This window comes from Myripristis murdjan, chromosome 15 (genome assembly GCF_902150065.1).
Source record: "Myripristis murdjan chromosome 15, fMyrMur1.1, whole genome shotgun sequence".
NCBI classification, from domain to species: domain Eukaryota; kingdom Metazoa; phylum Chordata; class Actinopteri; order Holocentriformes; family Holocentridae; genus Myripristis; species Myripristis murdjan.
In genome coordinates, this window is record NC_043994.1 from 10,654,636 (window position 1) to 10,680,455 (window position 25,820).

General features: G+C 41.7%; 1 protein-coding gene across 2 annotated transcripts in view; it reads right to left on the reverse strand.

The window, feature by feature from the left end:
• The window catches only part of peli1b (pellino E3 ubiquitin protein ligase 1b), a 51,874-nt gene extending 26,054 nt beyond the window's left edge, over positions 1-25,820 (reverse strand). Inside the window, exon 1 of one of the 2 annotated variants that reach the window (XM_030070128.1) lies at positions 25,405-25,820. The gene's annotated coding sequence lies outside the window, so the exon portion shown is untranslated. Of the gene's footprint in view, positions 1-13,170; positions 13,268-25,404 lie in introns of those variants that run through there. The other variant, XM_030070129.1, reaches the window with a different exon arrangement.

Genomic DNA, 25,820 nt, shown 5'->3' on the forward strand with positions numbered 1-25,820 from the left:
TGTGGACGAAATTCCATGGTGACCTGAAAATAAGCAATTTCAACGGTAGCTCTCCTTATTTTGTTATCGTTGTTTGAATTAGGGATTCAGGGACCGTCAGACAGTATTGTTTTGGAAATACACAGATTCTGCAGCACCCCTAGTTCCCGCATCCATGCTTAAAATTAATTCTCTTGTGATGTTTTGGCCCGGCGGGCAGCCAAGTGAGGTCCGGCAGCCCTCGGGTCTTGTAATACACTGGGGGAGACCCATATATAAAACACATATATTAAATCTCATGTCAACACCATGTGTTGTACTGTCCACTGAGGTGCTATTGTCCTTGTCCTTATGGTCACTATGTACAGTGACACTCAACATGTTGTAAATATTTCTCCATATAAATGTTTCCAAGACACATTCCTGTTATTGTACTTGGACATTAAAGTGACTCTGACTCTATTAATAGTCAATGTGTTGACAGCAAACAGCCTCTTTCTCTTTTCACTGATGGCCCTGCCCACAAAAACACCGGGTGCCATCATACTGACCAGTCAATCAGTCAGTTACACCTACCAACAAGAGAGGAGGTGTGACTGACTAATTCCTGTAAGGAAGCTGCCTTGTGTGCACACAGATACTGAAACAAAGACTATCACCCTCACACACAAACACTTTATACCACTTTCTACAAAGAAACAGGAAACTGTCTGGCAGAGAGAAAACACAGTGTTTCCCTGGAAAGACTTCACAGAAAAACAAGCAGTGTTTACCTCAGTGTGTGAAAGAAGCAGGGGAAGAGTCAAATCAGTGGATGAAGCGGCCGATATATATCTTAAACCAGCCAGAACAAGAGTCTCAAAACAAACCTGAATTATTTTACACATAATCTCCTGCATCCAACAACTGACTTGCAGTCACTTTGTTGAAAATGAATGAGTCTGACTTTGTCCAGCAACTGATTTCATTAAGTTGTGCTAACACAGCTTGGTTACTAAAAGCAAGTTACTAAAATCTACTTTCTTCCAGTCATACAAATCTCAATTCTTTCATAGAAAGAAATCACACAGTACAACCTCTTGACACCTTCCTCCCAGTGTGTTAACTCTCTAACAGATCTATATTCAGTTTTCACACCAGCAGAACAGCACTTGCTCCATGAACTATAAACAGCATCTAACAGATGTCATCACACACGGTGAGACAAGGAGGGAAGAGGTGAAACGAGGAATAATAAGAAGAAAATATTTTTTAGATTTTTTTTATTGATCCGTTATGCATTCAGAGAAAGATAGCAGTGCAAAAAAACCTATCTAAGAACATAGAGAACACAGTGGTCATTCAGCACAGAAATCCTATTACGGTTAATCTGCCTGTGTAACATATTAAAGTTAAAGAGGCAGTTCTTTCAGTCAATGCAGTAACCTTGTATTGACATTTCTAAACAGATTTCAGCAGCCAAGTGCTAAGCTGTAGAGGATGTAAATTGTTTTGGTTTTATCGATGGAAGATTGTTTATTCTGCATGGAGGCAAAACGCAAGTAGAGAAGTAGAGAAGTAGAAGTAGTAGGATAGTAGAGCAAAGCGTAGAGGGCGTGAACATGTTCCTGTCCTCTTCCCTTTGTTGAAAGACTGAATGCATCCTGGGCTGTCACACACACACACACACACACAGCATCAGATGAGCATATTAAAACAGTATCCGTGAAACCACGAGCATGTAAAATATCCTGCGTGCACAGTTGTGTAAAGGGAGTAGTTGGCTGACTTGCCAAGGATCGATTATTCCCTATGGATCCAGACTCTGACGACCGAAATGAAAAAAAGGTGTGAGTTCTATGGGTCATGTAATTGAGCACGTGGCCAGAGTGCTGAATTACTTTTCTGTCTCCGTTATCCAGGTCTCAAACAAAAAAGCAGCTGCTGTGCCCGAGTTCCCTCTCTTTTACAGTGTTCAATTGCCAACACCCCTCTCTTTTCCTTCCTCCTGTGTAGCTCAGGGGCATTTATTCACTAAACCCCAGGACATGGCAAACAGCCATGCATATCATATCATTTGCCGCCAAACACTTTGAAACCTGCTTATAAAAGATTTCTGCATGAGGACATCTAGACCAGTTACAGATTACTGCACAGGACACACAAGTCAAAAAAGGAAGGTTCTTCAAGGTTTTGTGGTTAGGCCAATGGATGTATATTTAAAAAATAAAAAATAAAAAAATATGTAATGACTGAAAGGATTTAATTTCCTAAATGGTGCATCAAAATATAGAATCCCATGTTCTAAAAAGTTGTTTTAATACTTCTAATGGGGAGAGAACCTACATAAAAAAAGTTGTGCTACAAGGGCTCTGCTATGGTTCAAGCCTAATGAACCATTTTCTGGTACCATATAGAATCCTGTTTATTAAGAATGTAGGTCATCAAATTATTTTGGTACGTCCCGAAAGGTCCACTGATGAGTTTTTGTTTAATTTTTTTCTTATAAATTTGAAACAGATTTTTGGTGATCTCTGGTTGAATATAAAATTAAATGAAAAAGCTCACGTCTCACATTTGTAGTCTTTCAGGCTACGATGATGTCATACCTTGCCATATCAACTTAAGGCCCACAGTGAGGCTGAATGTATAGAGCGAGGCATAAACACTGCCAGAGTGGTGGGATTCAGTTTCCTCTGGGACCACCCGTACTAAAAATGTATGCACTCGCAGTCCTGTAAGGAACTTGGAACGAAGGTGTTGACCAAATGGTGCACGCTAATTCTACTGGACTCATCTCTCTCCCTCAATCCATGCACGCTGACAGGCGTGGCCGGTCAGTCCGTAATCGTTTGCCGTGATCGGTTGCCTTTCTTCCTTCCCTCCCTCAATCATTTCCTGCTCTTGGGCCCCCTCCATACCATTCCTCCCTAATTCCTACTTGTTGCCATGGGAGACCAGCTGTTTGTCTGAGCATGTGTGTGTGTGTTTCAGAGAGAGAGAGAGAGAGAGAGAGAGAGAGAGAGAGAGAGAGAGAGAGAGAGAGAAAGAGTGAGAGAGATGGGTTCATCAAGGGAGCCAAAGTGTAGATAAACATTTCAATACACCCATGGCACGTTTCCCTCACAGCTGTCATCCATGTGTATTGTGTGTTGCAGATATGTATGTGTATTACATTTATGGGTGTGTGCATACTGTTTGACTGTGTGTGTGTGTGTGTGTGTGTGTGTGTGTGTGTGTGTATGGGTCTGCTCCTGACTAAGCTCTCAGCCTCGGCAACTCTGCATGACACAGAGCACGGGGTGGCTGCTTGCCAACTGCTGCTTAGCTACCGAGACACACAGTCCTACAACAATAGATCCAGGGCTCGGTGTGTGACTGGCGAGGCTAGCCGGGGTCGCGGCTTGTGACGGACGTGTTGCTGACAGCAGGAGTAGCAGCCTCACACTTACCAGAGCACTCATAAAACTTTACTGCCAGGCGGCACGGATGACACCTGCCACTTCCACTGGTTGCCAACAGAACACAACAAATGTACACACAGTGGGACAAACACACTCACATCTTCATATGAACACGGAAGTGCCCAGCTCAGCGTTAACAGCTGCAGTTCTCCTTTTGAGTGCACTGCCACCCGAGCTAGGGTGCAACGAGTCAAACTGTCCTAGTTTATCACTTTCCAAAGAGCAGCACAAAGCTATGTCCTAGGAAACAGAGCCTGCGTCAATCCACTGTGTCATTTCCCTCGGTTTAAACAGCAGCCCATAGCACAGCGCGGGACCTAGACAATGGGGTTATATTTGATTAGAAGGTGGGGACTTGATCAAAAACAAAACAAAAAAAAAAAATGGTGTCAGGTGAGTGAGGGGTGACACACTTTCCAGATCACAAGGCTTGGCTCCGTGGAAAAACCACGATTTAACCTGAGGCAGTTTTTTCCCCGACTGGTGGGTCACGACCTAAAAGTGGGTCATGAGATACCCTGACAGGGTCATGGAGAAAAAGAAACTTAGACAGGGGAATATTGTGTTACCCAATATGTTAAATCGACTTCATGGCCAAGGTAAAATTTACATTCTGCTACGTAAGCAGTTAACCAACCACTGATCTAAGCCTCTAAGCTAATTGTACCAGGGAAACAATGAAGCACACCTGATACTTGCAATAATATTTTGCATGATTTAGTTGGGTCTACATGGAAAATTTTCATTTTTCTCTCTTCTCCATGTGTCAACCTTCAATCATGTTCTCCAAGTTGGACTAAAAACTTCAAATAAATGTGGCCGAGAGAGAGGCGCATCACTGACAAAGTGAAATGATGTAAAAAGTTTGAGTGCAAAATGGTGTTATTTAGCTTGACCTTAGCTTGACCTTGTATTTAAACTGGACAGCAAACTGAAAACAAACCCAAGTAATGTTACGTTTGCTCATGAAGTGCTTTTGGCAAGCAGGATTGTCACAAATTGACAGGAAACGGTGAAGACATAAACAATTTAAGATAAGAGATAAAAAAAAAAAAAAAAGTACAATCACAAATTTCAGCAAACGGGGTCAGACCTTAAGAGGACAGAAAACCCACATCAGACACCAGCTGAGAGCAGGAGAAGAGAAGCTGATTATAGCTTCTCTTTTTTTCCTGCGACTTTCCTGCGACTGGCTACCTGACCTGCGCGAGAATCTACCTGACAGTGGTAGTGATCCTCACCCGGTTAAGTGGGTCATCGGATCAATAAATAATAATAGTCACCTGATATAGCGTGAGTGAGTTTTGAACAAGAGGGGGTGACAAGTCTCAGCTTCGTCTAGCACAAACAACATTCTCTTAAGGATTGTGCAATTAATTTTATACACTGGCACTGTATAATTTTAGTTTTTCATTAGTCATTTGGAATATCTGTGATACTATGTCTTATCTGGTGTTGCTTTTGTTGAAAATAATTCATCACTTTCATGACAAAGATGCAAAGATGGCCACAAAACGTGGACAGAAAGACAAGACAAAGTGTAACCTGAACATGGATGATTTTAGTTTTGTGTGTATGTATCTGTGCATGTGAACATTAGGAAACAAAGGGGAGGAGGAAATAGAAGCTTGTCTCATTACTTGTAGCTGCTGTGATCTTTGTCGAAGGCCTCCATCGAGAAGGTCATCAGATACCTAATCAGCACTGGTTGACTGGCTCTCTCCACATCCTCAAACACTCTGAGGGTTTCAGGCGTTTCACACCCTTCATGTTCGCTATGAGTGGGCCGATAGTGAGAAGCTTCAAGCCCCCCCATCTGTTCCATACTGAGCAGCATTATCACGTGCTCTTCAGAGGTTCACAGCAAACCCTTTGCTAAAATCAGAAAGCCTCTCGCCATCTTTTCTTAATTCCCTTCCATCCTCCTCAACCCTCGACTGTTTCATCTTTAAATCTCTTGTGACAAACAGCTTGTTCCCTTTATATCACAAATACATGTGCGATTCGGGGGGGCTCACACATCTTTGCTTAACAGTTGGTTTTACATGTACACACTGGCACACATGCCAACTGATATATACTGTGCTGTTTTATTTAACGTGAAAGTTAATTTCTTGTCTCAATGCCTGAGGCTCACTTGAAAGGGAGGCACTCATTTCCAAGAAACGATTCCATTTAGATCAAATAAAAAAGAGGGACGATTGTTGTCTAATAACAGTGGGTTATGGTTGACATCACGGAAATAATGTCATTTTTGACAAGCTAAACAGAATTGAGAAAAGCAAGACAAATACAAAATTGTATTTTGTGGTGCTTGCCAGCTATATGTAGCACATAAGAAAACCTTCCCACTAAACTGACAGCATAGGCAAAGGTTTATTCAGTGTGCTGCTACACTTTCAGCCGTAAATAACTAACAGATTTGGCATATCCTCACAAAAAGGTGTGGTCTTATTTGGCATTGGTTTTACCTGAGCAAACAGCCCTGAGATACACTGGAGTTTGCCATCCAAGAACAGCAAATGAACAACACGTGAAGTAAAGTTAATGGAAAGACCATCATTCAGTTGAACGACCTAGGTTCAAGACCTGCCGAAGTGCCCTTGAGCAAGACTCTTGACTCCATAACCATGAGTGCTATTCTGAAGCAAACCCTTCAAAGGGCCGTGAGCCAGAAGAATTTATCCTTCAGGGATCAACAGAGGATCACAACCAAATGCCCCACCAGAACATTTATTATTACAAGCCCACAGTGTTATGATCCACTTCATCAAATGTCTATTCAGTTCCTCAAGCTGGGACAAGCAACAGCTCAGTTGTTGTGGCAGACTGGCCAAGTGGATACACATGTCATGAGATCCATCCCCATAACTACGATGTGTTGTGTAAAAGTCATGTGCAAAGAAAAGAAATATGTGCATTTCTGAGGGGTTGATTTCCTGTTGATCTCTTGATACAACTCTGTGTCTAGACCGCATTACATCAGCCTCTTTTCTGCGGATCTCAAAGCATCAAGCAGCAAAGAGGAACCCACATTCTTTGTGAGGAGTGCAGCTTTAGACGCGTATTGCACGGGTATTGTGGAAAAAACAGAGCTGAAGCGTAAATAAACGCTTCAGGTACGGTTACACCCGTGACACACAGCTACAGACGCAAGCCTGCGCGGAGCTGGTGCAGACAGCTGCACAGATTAAAATGAGAACAAATCTGTTGTATGTGACGTGTGAGTAAAAAATGTGTCTGATACCCTTGCAATCTAGACCCAGCGTAAGCCTATATCAAGAAAAACACACTAATAGTAACAAAAAGTTGGTATGTTATTACAGCAGAACCTGATTGACCCTTTACTATTTGTTTACAGGAAGGCAAAAAAAAGACATTGCCATATTTTTATTGCCATAAAGAAAGTGGGTGTTAATTTCCAGTAGAACATACAAGCCACTCGAAGAAAAAAAGTCTTTGGTGCTCATTTTGTAGACGAGACTGCGCATGGGATTCATGCCTCTACGTTTTTCTTTTTGGTAGTGCCAGTGACATTTGCTGCTCCTGCCAACCCTTCCTTCCTATGACATTCAAGCATGGGTTTCTGTGTTTCTAGGCGCTCACCCAGGTTTAATAGCATGAAGCATACTTACATCAGTTCCTGTGTTTCGGTAAACTGGCACACTTAAGAACTCAACCCGAGGGATGACTATATATAAATAATGCTCAAACAAAATGTGAAGGGAGTGCCTGTATTTAAGGTAAGTTGCAACAGTCCACACCACCTTTGACAAAGGGCCTCCAGTCATGACTTCAGCACGAAGAGACTGTGCAGTATTTTGCTCTTGCTGCTAGTTGCAAAGGCAACAAAGGGATTTTCAGTGTTCACCATGCAGAGGGTTTATTCACACGGCAGCGAAAACACCCATGTCTCATCGCTGGTACAGTGGGAAACTGTCTTGCTCTATGTGTATAGCTGCTAGTAATTAAGTCAAAATATGACATACACCCTCAGCTCCACCCTCTCACTGATTACCACGCTCACTTCCCCGTGGATTTCATTCCCTATAATGTTAATTTATTTGACCTCCCTTGTCATGCCACTGATTTTAGTGTTGTTCTATCATTTCCCACCAAGTCATTTCATCTGTCTTTTAAATTCTGTTTCCGATCCAGTTGCCTTTATATGTTATAACTGAAGTTTTTTTCCTGCTTCCTTCTCTGGTTTGCTTTGAGAGTTTTTTTTTTTATTATTATTTCGCTAGCATCAGCAAAATTTATTACTGTTAGTATCACTTTGCTTCTACATTTTAATCACTACTAATGAACAAACTATAAATCAGTTTCATTCGAAGTCATGAAAAAAGACCCTACAGTATTCATCTGGAGTGATTTATGGACAACCTAATAATTGTATAACATGCTTAATGGAACGCTCCCTGTGCTTGCAAGGTAACGCATCAAGGTTACAGTTTTTAGTAACATGTGCCACTAAAAATGAACTGATGATCATGAGAAAATTTAAAAAGGAGTTGACATTTTTCTTGATGTTTAAAGCAGGAATGAGTCATAAATTTCACTTCTGAAATTTGTTTCTTGTGTTCCAACAGATTTCTATTCAGATGGCTGTGTCTCCTTTAAGCACTGAGCGATCCTGTTGCTAGAAATGTATTCGATCGGGATAAGTAGGTTAAATGTGAGGTTCAAAGTAAACAACAAACTGTATGGGCGGGCACGCTCTGCAGGCCCTCCCCATGCTTCTAAGAATCGGGCTGACCTCACCTCTTCTAACAAAAAGTGCCTTTGTCAAATTCCGACCCAGAGAGGAACTCCAAAGCACTTAGCCTGTGTCCTGTTTGGACAGGAGGTTAAGTCTTTCAGTTCCATGGAGGAGAAAAGGCACTCTGCTCACAGCATGTCCATGCGCTCATGTTTGTGTCCTTAAGAAGCATGCCTTCAAGGAAACTGGTGAGGTTATTTATTTCTGTGGCCAAAATTACCAATAGAAGAGCAGTGAAAGCGCCTCATGGGATGTTTAACTACACTTCCCCTGTAACGTTTGTTTGTTTGTTTTTCTTTCCAGAAGAGACTATAGAAAACTGCTGTCAGAAGTTCATAGCAGTATGAATTTTTAAAGACCTCTAATCTATGAGAGTTGAGGGCATTACCTTACTTGAACCGAGGATGACATAAATTTAAAAAAAAAAAAAAAAAAAAAAAAAGACACCATGCTCCAGTAAGTGCTTCAACTACCACAAAACAACCTCAGCCAGAGACCACACCCTAAATTGTGGTCAAGCTACACATCTACAATTAGAGAGGCAAATTAAACATGATTCTAATTTAAAGGATAGGTTTTGGTTTTTGAAAGTCAATTCCCATTATGCTATTATTGGCGTTGCACTTTAGTAACTTCAACAACAAGCAGACAGGCCTTAGCGGGGGTTTACCTGGAGAATCCCCCTTTGAGTAAATTATCCTAACAAAGAGGGAATTTAGCAACAGTAACCATAAACTACTGCCAAATTTTGTAAAGTGAAACATCTGTAGCACCATTTTATCTTTACCTGCCAAGTATGGTGGGTTTTTGCACTTAAAGAAGATTGACTAATTTTGACCCCGGAGACTTAAACTGAGCTGTAGCTGTCGAACTTGTGCTGCGCCTCCAGTACAGCATACTGGAGGGATCAGGGGCGAAAATGTGAACTTGTTGCTCAACAATGCCCATGACTGGAATAAAGGCAATACATTTAAAAAACCTTAACCTACCCTTTAAGAGGTGTTTTCCCCACTCTGTCTGTTAAGCAGATGGGGGAAAACAGTCTTTAATTTGAGAAAAATAACTAAAAAGGCATTCTGCTTCGAGGAATGTGCCTCAGCAAGCTAACGTCCATCAGACAGCAGCAGAGTTTGTCTCTCAGTGGACGTCTATGGGGAGGAGGTAGAGCCACGTCAATGGCCCAAATCAGAAAGCCCTACTTCCTGTGACAAACACCAGCTGCTTGGTGGGAGAGCCAAGCAGCCAGCAAGTCTTCAGCCAGGCGGCCAGCCTTGGCCTCAGGGAGACGGACCACTGGTCCCTCAGCTCAAAATGATAGCTCTGGGCCAGATTATGATTTCCCATTCAGAACAGAGGCTGCTGCAAGTATCCCAGCCAATCAGCCGGAGCCGAGCCTGCCAAGCCATTACTCTCAGCTTCTGATGAGTGGGTGGGACTAATTGCTAACTCTTTGCCTCCAGTGAGAGCTGACATGATGTTTGCCTAAGTGAGCACTTTACATAAATTGTTAGCACTTTGAAAAAAAATGTAATGAGCATTGGGTTAAATCGCTTCACATGAATGTGTTCTGCTGATTTTCAAACTGTCCCGATTGAGCCATGCTAAGCAAGGCAGCAGGTGGCCTATTGCTGAGGTGTTTTAAACTTTTTCATGCTCTGGAGCCCCAAGTTGTCTCTAATTAAGCCTCGTTTTTGTCCTCTGGACTCTGATATGAAAAGATAATTTGGTTTGTGTCCATTATGGAACCATCTAGCTGTCACACATCAAATAAATTGAAAGTGGTGAGATTAAAACATGTTAAATTAATGTTGCTCAAACATATTTGTGTGTCATACCGATGTCTGGTGAATTAACCCTTTGAAACCTGAGCAAATTCACTTGATTTCTTTCAAAAATATGGAAAAAAGGCAATAAGATAGTTTATTTTATTTTCATTTTTATATTATTGATTATATGAAGCTAATTTGCATCTGTAGTCCCAGAGCATGAGATGTTAAAAACACACACACACATGCAATAAAATCTCATAACTATCAAGAAATTACCCCAAAATGAGAAAGACATAAGTAAAAAGCAGTAGTTAATTCTGATTTTGCTGAGGACCCCTGGAACACCCTCAGGGACCCCACTTTGAAAACACCTGGCTGGTCATTAGAAAACATGTCCCTTAACTTTGCTGTCACAGGTTCTGTCTCTGAAGCAGCCGACAGCAAAGAGAAACTGACTCCCTGTTGGCCCATTCATAATAAGTCACTCCAGATAAGAGGGCCTAGAAAATAATAAGATGTAAGCCGTGACCTTTGTGGCTGAGCTAGCCTGATGCACACGGCATAGTAAAACCCACAACATGAAACAGCCTCGTGGATCTGGTCACCCGTCATCTGTTTAAAGGCTTGACAGTAGGAAAGCGATTGAGATAAAAGGCTTCATACAGTTCCCTGGAATTCCTTTCATGGTTTCTCCGACTGCTGCCTAAATTGGAGCATTATGCAGCACATCATGCTGGAGGTTTTACAGTTGCAGGAAGAGGGAACACTGCTGATATCTGACCATAAACCCTATCCTCATAAGTGCTACTTGTCGAAAAACAAATTCATTTCAGCAGCGCACAAGTGAAAGCATCGGTGAGCCTAAAAATTATGGCCAAGTATTTTAAAGACTTCCATTTGAGTGTGTGGGAAGCAGAGTGTGTGTGTGTCCATATGCATTTTTATTTATGTGTGCACTGAATTTGCTAATTTCGCAGATGTGTGTGTATGTGTGTGTGTATTTGTGTGGGCGCAAGCTCGTTTACTGACGCCCCGGGTCCCGTCCCTAGTGTGTAGGGTTGCATGGAGGGATCAGTGAAGAGGGATTGGTTTGCACACTGTGAAGATTAGACGCCCAGTGACTTGGAAATTGATCTGGGGGAGGCTGACAAACTCGACGCCGGATTCTCTCTTTCTCTCTCTCTCCTCCTTGGTCTAGCCTGCCTAATCGATGAAAGCTGGATAGACTGCATCGCATAATATGAAAAGAAAAGAGGAAGGATGGGGGGAATTCTATCCTGTCATCTGGGAAATGGGAGGAAAACCATTTTCCAGTTAGGATGTGTGTGTTTGTGTGTAGGCATATGTTTGCACATATCCATATGTAAATTTTTGCAAAATGTATCTATGTGAGTCAACATGCATCCTAAAGGTTCCTTTTTAACATTGGGCTCCCAATCAAAGAGAAATGTGTGATGATTAGATTATAAGGACTCAGTTCAGAATTATTAGTGGAATCAATTTCTAAATATGCAGACAGTTGGACATTTTTCATGATGTAAAGAGCCTTCCTCATGGCTGGACACAAACAGGATTTGTGGTTGGTTGAGGACACAGTTCCTATCTCTCAACCACTGCCCTTACAAAGTCTGAAAAAGTTAAAAATAACAACAATAATAATAATAAGTCCATGTCAGCACTGTGTCAACGGGGGGTTGATTCAGGCCTGTCACATATCCTACTCATCAGGAGAGGAAACTTTTTGCCCACCTCCACAGCAGCTAGCAGATTTTCAGAGTCGAGAGAGCTTCCAGAGGATGGTTGGTTACCTGCCAGAGTGGCTGGAAGTGAGCATGCATTTTCAGACAAAATGTGCAGATTTTGTTTGAAACAACTGTCATCGGCTCTGTTGGCAGAGGATGGTGTTAATTTTCCAACCTGTTACTCATTCTGTTTCTACAGTCAAGATATAGTGTATATTCTATTGTATATATTCTATCGTGTGAATTCAATGTATAATTCAAAGACAGGATTGTTTCTTGTGCAACTTCAGTCTGTGTTTGACATGTGTGCTGATATGTGGGCTGCCAACTAAGTCATACTTTCTCTGTAGCTGAAGACAGTCCTTCACAAAAACAAATATACCAAAATAAGAAATGTCAACACTGGAACATGAAAATTACCATATTCATTTCCATCCACACTTTTCCTGTGTGCAGGAAAACTGGGATCTGCTGTATGCAGCATGCCTTTTCAAAACAAACCCACAATGCAGACTGGAACACACAGGCCCTTTGCAGAGAAACTATTAAACCTACAGAGGACCTTATGATGCCGGAAATTCACAGCTGATGCAGTGGTAGAGGAAATTAATGCAGCGTGAATTACAGCTCGTGAAGCTCAGCTGGGTGTACATGGCCAGATAAGACAGCATTATCAATACGAACCAGAGCGTGAATTCCTGAAATATGTTCTTGAAGAAGAGACTGGACAATAACGAAAAGATTAGTAGTGTGTGTGTGTGTGTGTGTGTGTGTGTGTGTGTGTGTGTGTGTGTGTGTATGTCATTCAAGCACTGCCTCATTTTGATGAAATTTTATGGTTATGAGGAAGTCAAATGCACACTGGACCTACTGGGAACAAAAAGACACTTCTTGGTCTCACTAGGGACACGTCTGTGGCCTTCAGACAAGATACACACACACACACACACACACACACACACACACACACAAGTCTGCTGAATAGTGATTTACAGAGTCAGCGCGTCAATGCACACAGGAAGTCCCAATTCCCTGTCCACTCAAAGATAGGCATACTTCTCATGTTCAATGGTCCCTGGAGGTGATAGCCTGTGTGTGTGTGGTCCAGCCAATATTTACACTAAGATGGATGGAAACATGTGCCAGAATCACATGGGCCCCCAACTGCATAGCTTGAGAGGACTAACAATGGATGTGAATACACTCTTTTGCTGTGAGAAACCTCTGAGTTTAGATACTCTGATAGAGACTGCAGTGAGATGAGCCCCAAAACATACTTAACAAGAGGCACAAAAAACAAGCTAGGGAACACACACAACTCTATTCTTAGATGAAGCAGAACTAGCCTTGGACATGCAGTCTAAAACAAAGACAGAAAAACATAGCAGTAGTCATAGTCAAAAATGACATAAAACTATCCTAAACAATGCAAGCTGAGTCGTGACAGCAAAACTTGTAACAAACTTGTAACTCACTGTTTTGTGAAAGTTTGGCGTACACAGATCATCACAGATTTATCTGGAGAAACCATAAACCTGCACCCCAGAGCTGGTAGGCTTGTGCATGGGGGAGACTACTTCTGAATGTGCCGTTAGCAACACAGAGCCAACGTTCAACCAGAGCAGCCAATATTAAGCCTTGATGAGCCACTCTAAGAGGATCTTCTGCAGCAGTGACTATGATGGAAAAAAGGAGTAGTCTGTAGCTAGGCCAATTAGAATAATCCACTTGGGCCTGGTGCCAAGCACTTGACCTAAGGAAGCATTGCCACAATACTCACACTCATCAGCAATAAACAATGAGGCATGAAATCTGTGAAGCCTGTCAGCCACAGGTCCTGAGCATTAGAAAGACGTAGAGAAGCCTCAGAGAGATGTACTATATGAAAGTAGAGAAGATATCATTATCCATCAGAATTCAGGCAAACGCCATGATGATAAAATACATGTAGAACTGCTCCATGAACTCCAAAGGAAAGAAAAAAAAACACCTTTCCCACCAATTTAAACCATAAACATCACACTTCTACCTAGGCAATCCCTGACAGAAAAAAGGAAAAAAAAAAAAAAACTTTTTTATAACTTCAAACGAATGCTAAGTGCCAGCAGGACCAGATCTCCCAGTGCACTGCAGCACTGCTCCCATCTCTATCACTCGTCTTCAAAAGCAGACTACAATCCTTAGTGCCAAATTCCTGCTGAGAATTAAATTAGCTCATCAAAACAAGCTACCAGTTGCTCCAGAGGCTCACAGGGATCGCCTTAGAACCCGGGATCCAGGACCGATCTCACCAAAATGGGTCAAGCTCAAGCTCAAGTCAAGTCATCATGGATTTGAATTTGACTCATGACCTTTGTTTCATGTTATCCCAATCTTCCCCGTCTCTCTCCAGTTCATTTCTTCATGAACTTCTTGAATGATCCCTGTGAATCAGACCACTGTAAGTCTAACATAGGCTGCCTTGCTTTAACAACAAGCCTGCATTTTTCAGGGCAAAAATGGTGTTTGATCGGGTGGGCCCCTGAGATTAACATGGGGCCCTAATCTGTGGAAGGAAAACAGTAGCTTTAATGCCTCAGTTCCACAAACGCTGGTCTGTCGTACTGCTATGATCTAAATCGACTACGTAAGCCTTGATTCAGCTAATTGGAGTCTTATATTGTTTTCATTGTTTCAGCCATTATAAACTATGTTGAGGCCATGCTACTGAATGCACTTCGTACTTTAGCAAACTTTACTTTAAACCAGTTTATATGCACACTACAATGTACAATGCAACAGTCTTGACCTTAATGCCATAGTCTTAACTTTAATCAGGTTAAGATCAAGTTGTTTGTGTGCATGTGACCTGCCACTGCAACATAAAAAAGTGGCAGCTCTATTCTCAAGCTGAAAGTTTTAAGTCTCAAGTTTTAATAAGGCAGATTGACCACAAAGTGCTTTACAGAGCATCACTGGACAAGCAGACTGCTACAGATAAACTATCCAGAGATCAAGCAGAGGACTAGGGGTGTGCGATATCGTCTACAACAATAATGATCTGTGAAATAACAAACTCGAGTATAGCACTAATTTTCCAAAAAAACAATCAAAACACACTTTTAGAGTCCGTACACATTCGCTACATATGATCAAGCCAAGCAGGACAGACTACTGCATCATCATTCTGAAAAAGACTGCCTTACAACAAGAAGGGCAACAGATGGCAAGGAATAACAAACGCTGTCACCAATGACATTGCAGAGATTATGGTGCCAATTCAAGTGGCAGAGAGAGATGGTTTCAAACAACTTTGACTACTTTGGACACCCTGCCTAACCATAAATATTTCATACATAAAGCTCTGCCTAAATTCTATGATTAAGTTGCCAACTCTGGAGCATACACTGAAGAGGGTTTCATATTTTGCCACAACAACGGATTTGATAATATCATTAACAGCATGTTATGTGCTATTAAACAAGAGGGAGCTTGTACAATACACGACTTTTACAAACACATTATTATCATTATTATTTTTTCATATTTTTGAGGGTTGCAAAATATCAAATGTCAATTATCATTATCGATACACAGGAAACAGGTTTTCGACTCCTTGTCAACTGCTTGCGTTGGAAAAAGATTAGCAGAGACGTGAAGTATACATTTTGTAGATAATACGATAATCATGCAGACTCACTGCAAGTTCTGTCTAAACTAAAGGCAGCAGGAGGGTGGTGAGAGAGTTTCCCATGAACAAAAGGTCATAGGTTTGATCCCTCCAGAAGCTAACATGTCCATAATCAGCCATATTGTCCTGGTGAAGCCCTGAAACTTCTCCTGCACTCCGGCTCACTCAGTTAACTGCCTAAAACATGACTGTGAAATGTCACTGTGCTCAGGGCTCAGCTGGGTGTAGAAATGACTTTGTCAGTTACAGAACGGACAAAGCACCGTGGCACCAGACAGCTCCCCCCTCCACTCCGTTTTCAGTGCAGTACCATTGTCTGTGCTTTGTCAGTGGAGCCTACTGGTTTTCCTGTAAGCAGTACTGGGAGGAGGCTAACTGGTGACAGATGGGAGGGCATGAAAGAGGAGGGCAGGCGTTCAAATTACAGCCTCATCAATGATTCAGTGGGACGAACACAGGCCAGCACGCACACACAGACAACAAACAGGCTCGTTGGTGGATGTGCAACAACACAAATGTATAGGCAACACGAAGCAGACAAATGCTTGCATCTACACAAACTTATGCATGTAAGCACACACACAGAAGAGCACATGCAGTCGCACATTGATGCACGTGAAGCCCCACAGACACCTACAAACAGGCTCATGAAGACATCTGTGTTGTCATAGAGTGCACATCGACTGAACGTTAAAGCACATGGTCTCACACAGACACACACACACAGACACACAGACAAAGTGCTTCTGGAGCCAAGTGCCATCTCCTCATTGTACACAGCAAACAATGTGACCTTCCTGGAAGTATTGTACACTAACTAGCGACTGTGTATTCTTCAGTGTGTGCATGCACGAGCTCTCAATGACAGAGATCCATCTATATTCAGAGCAGCAGGGAAAATTATACAACCTTTTGCTTGATTACCACTTCAATAAACATTTAAGAAATCTAATTTCAGCCACATGTAATGATGTTTGTGGAGTTGTATAATTCAATTAGCTGCCCGTTGACCAAAAAGCCTTGTGAAACCTTATTACTGCAAGGTCTGACTGAGGTCAACAGAAGTGTGTGTGAGCAGCGCAGGCCACAGGTCTGTGATGTAGGAAGGAAAGAAACAGTGTAGCCCCGGCAAGGCTGCACAATCATGCGTTATTGTACAGCAAAATTATACATCCATCCATCTGATTTCCATTGAAATCAGTCATGATGCTGGTATGAAATACAATAAGTGGTATTAAGCAATTCTGTTACCCTGTCATGTAGCTCTGGGGTTTTAATTTTTTTTTTTTTGTGCTGGACCCCAAAGTTCACTCTAATTAAGCCTTGGACCCTCAGGACTATGAAAAGATATGAAAAGATATTTTGGTTTCTGTTAATTCTGGTATTGTTGTCATATTCGTCAAATAAATTAAAAGTGGTGAGATTAAAACATAAAGTTAAAATAATCATATATACATATTTTTTTGTGTCATAGCGATGCCTTTGAAACCTGAGCAAATTCACTTCATTTCTTTCAAAAATATGGAGAAAAAAAGGCAATGAGAAATTTATCAAAGTGAAATTAAACTATTCCTCACGTTGCTGAGGGCCACTGGAAGACCTTCAACTGATTACTGTTTCCAGCAAAAGAAAAACTGGAGGACAGAGCAGCAAAAGGCCATATTTCTGCTGTAATTTTGGTGCTTGGGGCTGACTGGAGTTTTGGCTCACCCTTTGTTCCTGTCTTTGTCCCAGCTGTAGTGGGTACAGGTTGTATTTCTCCAGGGGGTGTCAGGGAACGGTCTATGTAGGTCTAATTGTGCTGCACCTGGTCATAGTTTGTAATAATTATCCCTTTTGTCAAGCCAAATAAAGTGAACTGGTGCTTATCATCTGTCCATATGCAGGTGAAAGATGGGTTTACCTAGGAGTTTAGCAATAATTACAACTATCCTCTAACTCTTTTCAAACTTAGACCTTTTCAAGCTACAAGATACTTATGGTTTATGATTCAGAACACTCTTGACAGCTTTGCCTTTTGTGTTCATTATTTAGATTCAAGGGATAAAAAATTCTTCGAGCACTTTTACATACGGGCACCCTGTGGGTTAATTTTTGATTGTCTGACAGACTTTTAACTCTCAACAGTTGTTGCCTTGTCTTTCCCCTTAGTCACAGAAAAGCAGTGCTCTTTGGGAAAGCCACAGCCTCAACAGGTTACAGACTAGACCGTTCATTTATGCAAGTGTGTGTATGTGCACAAGCTCATTTGACACAGGAAGGGAGGTAATGTGAAGCAGGAAATGGCAATCACGCATGGGGGGTGGGGGTTCATAATCACAGGGCTGTGTGTGCATGTGAATGTGCGTCTTGCACGTGCATGTGTATAGATGAAAGAGAAAGTGGCAGCTTATGAGTTCGCTTTCAGTTGCATTCAGCCATACAGACATGCTATACAGCAGAGAAACTGCAGTGATAGAATCTGGGGAACCACACACACCAACACACAAAAACACACCTTCACAGTTTGTCCGCTGTCTCACTGCCAAATACTGAGAGCCCACACATTGAGAGGCCACTTCCACTGATCTTTCAGTGGACAAGGTGAAGTATAAACACCTTTGTTTCACTTTTCATGTTTAACCTCAATATGGCTTTCAACTTCTGCTTGTAAACATCTAGCATTCAGACAACATAAAGGGAAATTACTGCCCTCACAACAAAACAGTGAGAGCAGTCGAGCTCTGGAGCTAAACAGACGTGCTGAAAAACCATTTCACAAAGCCACAATGGAAAGATGAAAAATTAACAGGCCGTTTTGTCTCTTAGGTGCCAAGCCAGCATCGTTCAAGGTGGGAGATAAACAGCGGCCACCAGCCAAATTCTGATAGATGGAAGCTGCATCTGTAAAGTTACCTTCCTTTGGTAGGTAACAAATTACCATCTGGCGGTCCTGCTCTACTGAAAATCTAGGTGGCTGGTAAAATAGTAAAAATGAACATTTGCTTCCATGGCTGATGGACAGCATGTATTTAGCCTTGCCATAGTGTCAATTTGTTAACATACAGCATTTTTTTTCAGGACCAACATTTAAGGCAGTGTTTCCCTTACCATTGGCTTGGGGTGGGTTCCTGTGAAGGTGACAGAATTTTTTTAAATTTTGGTTGGTTATTTTGGCTTACTGGTTAAGGTTGTGGTCGAGATTAGGTTAAGGTTAGGGTTAGGCATAAAATGGTTATGGTTAACATTAGGGAGAGGCTGTAGAGAATGAATGTAAGACAATTAAAAATCCCATCGCCCTTCTAGGAAAAAATAACTTGCATTGGCAAAGTCCCATCGTGCTGGTTCTCCTTTTTACACTGATGTCAATTCAGCTCTGTGACTTCCTCCGCTGCTGTCTTAACAACAATGAATGCACGTCCGCCTTCGGTGTTTGTATGAAATAATGTTACCTGATGTGCTATTTAAAGAGAGTAACGGAAGCACTGTCACAGATGACACACAAACCAGTCATAAAAACAACAGAACTGAATGTTACCCACGTCAGAAACTTTAATAAATACAGATTTTTGAAGGAGCTATTAGTTCATGTTTTCACAGCAATATAGGCTAAAGTCGATGTTAGAGAAGGATTTATCGTGTGTTTAACTTCCTGACACCCAATTCTAAGCATTTTATAATGCATAATTAAAACTACTAATGCCAAGGTTTTTTTAAAGATAAAAATACAATCATTTATGTCCTAATCATTTGAATTGTGTTCTTATGCAAATAACATTTAGAATGTGGTGGTTTGACACTGACTTACAGACAGTTCAAATTATTTTTTTGGGCAGTGGTGGGAAAAAAAAAAAAAAAAATCAAGCCAGGCTTTTTAAAAATGTTACATGACCCCACCCCCAACAACTTAGGGGAAACACTGTAAGGATCCTATTCATGAATTCAGCCGACTTAACGTTAAGGTAATAAACTTGCCAAACAGAACGGTGAACTCCCTAACAGCTTTTTCGAGGAGGTGAACAGCCCCACTGTGTTTAATTTTTTCCTCCACAGTTTTTCTGACTCAGGTATTGGCAGCAAAAGAGAAGCCTTGGTGTTATTTTCAATGACTGGGAAGCTTAGGCAGGGAAGAGATCAAGAAGGATTGGGTGACTGAGAGAGGGAGGAGGAGGAGGAGGAGGAGGAAGGCAATGAAGAGAGAGGATGAGCAGAGAGAGAGAAGACTGAGAGACAGTGTCCCAGAGGCTCAGAGGTTTATAACACAATACTGTGGGATCAAATCTGGTACAGCTTTTGTTTCATCATCATCCATTCTCTCTATACCTCATCTATCCTGTCTCTCTTTACAAGAAAATAAAAATCCTGATTATTTGACAATTATAACTCTCCAAATTGTTAACGGGCAGCCCTACTCTTCCCCTGTACTGCCTGAAAACACAGACAGGCCATTAAAATCATCTTTCAAACACATGAGTGGAGTCAAAAATGAGTCCTGTGACAAATGTTCCTTAAGAAGAGTGAGCTCAAGATGAACGGATGGTGGAGTGTGAAGAAATGGAGATGAACAAGACAAATGGTAAGTATAGTCTGTCTACTGTATGCCACACTGTCCTCTTGTACTCCGAGGTAATACTGCCCCTGTATGTCATGGGGTTTCTCCTATCACTGAATGTGCGGGATGAGTCACCCTACTACCTTGCAGTAGTATGGATTTCAATGTGGAGTTCAAGAATAAAAGTCTGGGGGAAACACTGGTGTGTCAGCATTTATTGTGTTACTGCGCAAGCTATCGAAGCATTTCTGCATCACTGCCACCCAGGACAAATTGCCATCTCTTTGCCATGCAGCCAGACTACAAGTCAGTGGAAGTCCATTAATTTCCTATTAAGCTGAATGACAGTGAACAAGCTTTATGAATGTGAGAAACTGGCCACAGCTGAACAGCCAATCAGATTTGCAAGCATCCTTGTTTCCATTCCAATGTGAAGTTGGTTCATGAACAGCAGTTCAGTTTTTTTTTTTTCTAGTAAGGTTTTTTCTTTTTTCCTTTTTCTTCACTGAAGGTCTAAGGTTGATAGTGTCAGCCAGCCACGGCTAGTAGTGATGTGCAGGTCAATCCGCAGGTATGGCAAATATATCCAGAGATTGCACAGATTCGTATGGAAGAGAGTATTTTCAGATCAGGCAGTGTGGGTAAACGCTCAGCATAGTTATAGTTATAGAAGTCTAAAATGTCTTATCACAGCAGCACAAGAGTTATGCAGAACATCTGAAAGACAGCTGAGCTCTTTCTGATGAGGTAAGACAGTCCTGTTTGCTTTTTATCACTAATGTTACACAAGGATAATGTTAGCATAAATCAATATACTTCATACAAGAATAACACACAACCACAACATGTTGTGCTTCATACAACCACAACAGGCAACACACTTCCACCGTGAGTAGCAGAGAGAGAGAGAGAGAGAGAGAGAGAGAGAGAGAGAGAGAGAGAGAGATGAACATATCAGGGTTATGGAAGAGACAGGCTGAGGACAGAGAGATGGTGTTTACTTTTATCTCATACAGTTTTCACAGTTTGCAAATCTTATCTGCATTTACAAGCAACTCTCTCCCATACACGCTCACTAAACTGATTCTCAGAGACACAAAATGTGTCTGTTATGAGTTCAGTAAGATAAGGTAAAATGAGATGTACCTTTATTGATCCCCCTTAGGGGAAATTCAATTTGATACAGCAGCACAAGAGAATGTAGTCAACATTAAAGAAAGAAATACCGTAAATACCTGTACATCAAAAAAGTAAAAAACGAATAAAATAATGTGAATAAAAATTACAATAAAATTGATGTAATAGCTGTAATAGCTGTGTGTTTGTACTGTATGTGTAAGTTCAACAAGTTGAAAAGGTTTTAGTTTACTTTACAGTAATAGGAAAAAGAATAATGTTATTTTTATGTTTTTGAAAGAGCATTAAAACAAACAAAAATCCTGTATATTGCCCACTATACTAGCTGCTCTATTTTTATGAGAAAATAAAATGTTGCAATATTAATAGGAAAAGTTTTCTGTAGTCATTTTTGGTAAATTGTTATATTAATCTAATAATCTAAAGATAATCAATAATCAATAAAATAGTCGTTAGACTGATTGACTAATTGAAAACATAATCGTTAGATTAATCAATTAAGAAAATATTCGCTAGATGCAGTGCTAATCCATACATGAACATAAACAAGCACATTTGGATTTTTTTTATTTTTTCCTTTTCGGTCAAGGGCGTGTATCTTGCGCTATGCTTTGCCTCTCTTACTTGTTTCTTACTGCTTGTACACTATTGCATCATTTGTGACTGTAGATCTAGGCAGGCTTGTATAAAGTCCTTTTAAACATTATAGTCATTCAGCTTTGTGCTGAACGACTATAAAAATGAACCTGACTTGGGGCATCCAGTGCTCACCTGGTAGAGCACTCACCACTTATCACGGCTGTGTCCTTAAAACCCAGGTTCAATCAAGAGTTGAGCCCTTTGCTGCATGTCATTCCCTCTTTCTCCTTCTTTCAAAATCTAAAAATAAAAAATATAAACATAAAAAACAAATAAACCTGATGAGTTTCACCCACTGGTTCCACCTGGCAAATGGATGTTGGCTCAAAGCTATCCATATCACTACAGCTTATATGTTTAAGAATATGAGAATATCTCAAAAAGTGGGTTCAATGATAACCTTCAGTGTAATTTTATTGCATATGCTTTATTTTCACTGAATGCTATTTAAGCAGCGCTTGCCAGCTACCTGTGCTTCATTTGTTAAAATGAATCAAATTAGGACTGGTCAAAACTTTTTGGATGCACAGGGCCACTACTCACAGCCTCGTGCCCAGGCCGCATCACCTGCAGGGAGAACACCCTGAAAAAAGTGATTTGGAATCTGACAGTGATATGACTGGGAAAGCACTGTCGGAGCCCAGTTTGTCCCCGGCAGCACTGTGGAAAAACGCTGCTGATTTAATACCTCCACTCCTTTTCTTCCCGTACCTCGCAGAAACGGGGCCATAAAAACGTGCCCACTGTCTGACCCACTTTCCATGACAGACATAATCTCCCTCCTCAAACTTCAGCCTGTTTACCAGCCCAGCGGATCGTAAGCCGGACGGGGAGGAGGGTGCCAAGCTCCTCACACACAGCAGGGGGAAAGCTGCTGAACTGTGCCGACGATTACACCCACGGATCTCTGCCGAGCTCGGAGGCCCTCTCTGATGAAGCTCACACATCACAGACACATGGGCACACAAAAATAAACACTCACACTGTCCAAAATGAAACTCTCTTGTACACAACAGACACACACACTATGATAGTTAAAACGCACACATGCACACCCACAGAGAAAAGCCACTTGGCATGCTGTTGGTTTGTTAGTTTGAATCCCGAACATACCCACTAAACACTGAGAACTGAATCACCAGTCACCAACTGTTCACCATTTCCTTTGAGCAAATCCCACTAAGGCTCAACAAATGTAGAGTTCAACACAGCCCCAACACACCGAACACAATCTAAAGCCCTATTTGCACAAAGGTAAATATTTTGTTGTGCTGTTTATCGACTATTACCATCACATGGACAGTGATTTGTAATAACTGCAAAAAAAAGTGCTTTTGACCATCTGCACATGTGCGATGTCTGTAATCTGTAAAGAAAAAAAAATCCTCCACATATTACCCTCCATGCCGACTAGAAATCACAAACGAGACATGTGAGGAAAGCACGTGGTTGTGTGTAACCTCTGAAAGTGGATCTATTGACACAGTCTGACCCACAGGATAGATCAGTCTGAAAAACAAAGCACATTCTTCTCTGGAACTGGTCTACAGCACAGACTCCTCAAACAAAAACTTTTTACACACAGCACCAAATGGTAACTGTTTTGCAGATTCAACTTGTTTCTTGTACCAGGACCTTTTATAAAATGAAATTAAAGTCTTTGACATGAGCTCAAATGTTTTTTGAAATATTTCTATTTGCTCTACAACAGATTTTGGGAATATCTTTGTTTCGACTTCCCATCCATTGCCAATCTTTTTACAACAGGGCTGCAACTAACGATGATTTTCATTGTCAATTAATCTGCTGAGTAATTATCGGCAGGAGGGAGTTGTAACTACCAGATGCTTCTGTCTATTATCAAAACAATTTTTAAATGTATTGATTCTTTTTGCAAACTTTTTAAGAACGCAATAAGCCCTAATGCTCTTCAGCAAATTCTTCCGTCTCCAACAAGTAAACTTGAGACAGAGAAAGCCATCTTTCCAGATTGACAGCCAGAATTTTGCACTTTTGTTATGGGTATTTAAATGGGTTTCATGGTCCAACTGGGTCATAAAACTTGCTGAGCCTGTAAAAGACCACGTAAACCTTCAACTGAAGTACAAAATATATATATAAAAAAAAATAATAATAATGAAACTGGAGCTTTGAGGATATCTTTTTTTCATTCATGGACAGAAGCAGCACACTGTCCAGGCCAGAGACTGAGAGGCTTCGCTGTGTGTCCCCACAGACCGAGTTACTAAGGATACAGGCAGCACTGAGCCTCCATTAAGACATCAGAGCTCTCTCTCCGCTCCCTGTCTGACACCATCAGCTCCGATTTCCTGCCTGAAACTGAGACTCTAAACCATGCTAGGCAAACACACACAGGCAGCCAACACACACACAAAGCACATGCACACATAGTGACACTCTCACTCGCCCTACTCTCTCTTACATGGATAAACCTGTGCATATGAGACACTTTGCATTAGAAGTTATCACCATTTATAGTATTGGGAAAATGCAGACTTTAAATAGCCTGCATAATAATATAATAAGCACTCTCTGTCCCACTCTAGGGCAGGATAATATTGTTTTACCAAACAGCGGTGCTGCAACCGCTTGGCTTTCAACTTTCTGCTCATACCAGCCACCAGATAAGCACTGGTAATTATCCTTATTAATGGTAATTTTAGCAACTCTGGCATGTCCACTGGAGGTCTTACTCTTAAAAAAAAAAACTGTCTGGCAAAGTGGAATCCACTGGCATCTGGTCCCCACAGCGAGCATTTCTAAAAAGCTGAGTTTCCCAGCCTGATTAATCATCACACTGACAAGAGGACAATGCCAGTGAAGCCCGAGGCATCCTGGCGAGCGGCAGCAGCAGCGAGGCAGAGATGGGGTTAATGCCTCTCTGTCTTCATCGTGACATTTCCAGCACGGGAAAGGGAAGTCACAGCGAGATCTCTATCAGCTGGACTTATCGCATCACTGTTGACTGGTCGGGTCTGAGCCAGCGAGATTGGAGGAGGGAGAGAGAAAGAGAGAGAGAAAGAAAGAAAGAAAGAAAGGAGGAGGCGGGGTGAGAGGGAGGGAGTCATTAACTGGCAATCAAGCTTCAGTAAGGGCGAGAGTCTGTGCATTTGCTTAATTCCTTATCAGGCAATGTTCCATTTCCCAGCCACCCCCTCTATGACAGGTCAGCATGCAGACTGGAACTGATGTAAACTAATACCTGCATCTCTCTCTCTCTCTCTCTCTCTCTCACACACACACACACACACACACACACACACACACACACACACAGATACAGTCATTCTCCACCAGCAGTCTTATCTTTATAGAGCTGCTGATTTCCACAGAGATTGAAGTAAGGGGGAAAAACAGGTGTATGTGTGCGTGTGTAGTCGTGCGTGCGTGCGTGCGTGCGTGTATGTGAAAGAGAGACACTTGAGAAAGATCAGCACTTTGCATCAGCACTCAGAATAGCACTGTGATGACTTACCTGCAGAGTGCTGGGACATTAACAAATGCCAAGCGCTGACACAACACACTCGTACAACATTTGGTTTCCTCCTGGTCTCACGGCCTGACTGGCAGGACAAAGGTGACGACTGGACCAGGGAGAACAATTAACACCGGACAGTAGAGGCTGGCTAACGTGAGGCTATGCCAGCGTTTCAGCCACTGTGCATTTCGCAGCGATAGTATCGTCACTACCATCACAAAGCATGTACTCACAGCGATGTAAGCGGTCAGGTCCTTTTTGTTCCAGCTCTCCGGTGTGGCTGAGGGACAGAGACAGGGCTGCTAGGCTGTCCACCAGCTGCTGGCTTCACAACTTGGTGAGGCTAGCGGGCTAGAGCTAACGTTAACGCTCTACCAGGCTAGCGTTAACACACACAAAAAGACAAATTTTGGGTAAAAAAAAAAAAAATCCCCAGCCAGGGTTATCACCACCAGCAATAAACATTAACAACAAATACGCATAAAAAGAGGAGGCGAGTGAGAGTTTGCAGTGGTTGTTCGCCTACTGTGCTAAGTTAAAAGTGCTCGGCGAATGAGAAAATATCCACTGTGCATTATTTTAAATGACAGGCTCTCCGCTGCGCGTTGTCCTTTGTTGGGAGCATCTGAACATAAACACTGAGCGGACT